The sequence below is a fragment of the Suricata suricatta genome, chromosome 6 (assembly GCF_006229205.1).
Source record: "Suricata suricatta isolate VVHF042 chromosome 6, meerkat_22Aug2017_6uvM2_HiC, whole genome shotgun sequence".
NCBI lineage: Eukaryota > Metazoa > Chordata > Mammalia > Carnivora > Herpestidae > Suricata > Suricata suricatta.
Window position 1 is genome coordinate 43962661 of NC_043705.1, and position 2178 is coordinate 43964838.

The window sequence follows — 2178 nt, forward strand, 5'->3', positions numbered from 1 at the left end:
GTGTGAGACCCCTGAATTAGTAGGTGGGCAGGAAGGACAGTTCTTAACTATTTGTCAAGCCTGTTCTCGAGGGACCTTAAATTGTAGCCTCAGAGCTTTAGAGCCTTGATGATGAATTTTGTGACTCTCCTGGGCTTTATGCACAGGATACATAGTTAAACAAGCGATTTTAGTGTGAAAGTCAGCTAAAGCATTTTTAGAGAGGGGGCCAGGCAATTTAGAATGAGCTCTAATGTGTCCTATGTAAAAAGGCTCCTGGCATTGTTGTACTTTAACTTGGAATTCTAAAAGTAAACCTAAAATTCCTGTCTTGTAGACAGGCACTGTTGCAGTTTCAGTTGCTGAAAAGAGCCCAACCACATACTTAGAGTCTGAAAACAGATTAAACCTCTGGAGTTTTTTGAAATAATCTAATAACAACAAAAAGTTCAGCTCTCTGTGCTGAAGTTTCCCTAGTTTGAAAAGAAATAATTTTAGGTTTAGATGAGTTTTTATGAATAATTACAGAAGCCATGCCATTAGAGGACACATCAGTAAATGCTAAAAGGGCATCTTTTAAAGGCTTAGTTTTTGTTTTTGTGGGGAAAATAAAAGAATTTAATCTGCCAAATTGTAACATAGGGTCCTGGGTGTATTAAAGCCAAGATTGTCTGTACACCCGATCATGGCAACCTGAAAATCAGTAAATCCCTGCATTAATTCCTCAATCTGAAATTTAGAATACGGAAGGACAATTTCTGTTGGCTCTTGAGCAAACAATTTTCTGCTTCTTTTTCTCCCCTTAATAATTACTTGTGCTACTAAGGATGGATATTCGGCCAAAACCTTCTTAGGAGCAGCTGATAAATAGAGCCATTGTAATATTTCTTCTTGCCATAGGCAAGCAGTGGGAGAATGTTTAGTTGGGAAATTATTAAAGACCAAGGCTTACTGTAATTAATCCTTGTAAGCAGGGTCCCTTGTAAAGCCTCATTAACTTTATTTTTTTAATATAACACAATTTAATTTTTTTTAACATATGCAATTATTTTCCATCATTTACAATACAGTAGTTAAAATGAAACTCCAAACAGAAAAGCACAGTAAAAAATCAAAACACCAACTTCTATTTCATATAATTAGTCTTATACAGAAATTAGAAAGTTAAGTAACAACTAGTTAAGCACCTAATTTCACAGTTATCTGAAGTGGCAATCATTATATAGCAGCTTATCTATGATACATTCAAGATAAATGATACAATTTATTACTTGCCCATAAGCTGCAACACAGCCTGCTTAATACCTTTCCTTAAATTCCACCTCTATACGACAATATCCTTGAGGTCCATGCAAAAAAGTAGCTACGTTTTATGTAGGAAATGGATGATTAAGTCTTTGGTGTTGTAAAAGCAACTTCATTTAAACATAACCACCTCCACCACCAAAAAAAGTAGAGGAAAAAAAAAGTAACGAAAATAATAAGGGAAAAACCCAAGACACACTTCCAAGGGGGAAAAAAAAACAGCATGTAATTTCTGTACTTGATGGAATGTATGAAATAAGCAAACACCCCCAACAAGCAAAACAAGTACTACAATGTAAAAATATTAAAAAAAGAAAACCCTCTCACATGCATAAATGAAAGATTGCACACAAAGAACTCACATCTTTTCAAGCTTCAATAGTAAATATTCTGCTACTATGTATTAAATACTGCATGGTTTGCCCAAGCTAAATGAAACCACATCATGAATCAATAAGTATTTTGCATTTTCATTCATTATCTATTCAAAGTCATGCCTACTGCACCTCTAAACATTTCACTAAATCCAATTATACAGCAAACACTCCCAAAATAAACTTAGATTGTATTGCAGATTTACTTAACAGTATATAAAATGATGTTTTGTGACAGGTATCACCTATTCATTAGATACTGAATCAATTTTTCTTAAGCACTACTAACTGCTTGCTTTTCTTGAAGCTAGATCATTCTGAAAATTTCCTGTTAGACCTATGAGTGCAAACATGGTATCTGTCCTTCTCTGCCTGACTTATTTCGCTTAGCATGACACCCTCGAGGTCCATCCACTTTCCTACAAATGGCCATATTTCATTCTTTCTCATTGCCATGTAGTACTCCATTGTGAATATATACCACATCTTCTTGATCCACTCATCAGGTGATGGGCATTTA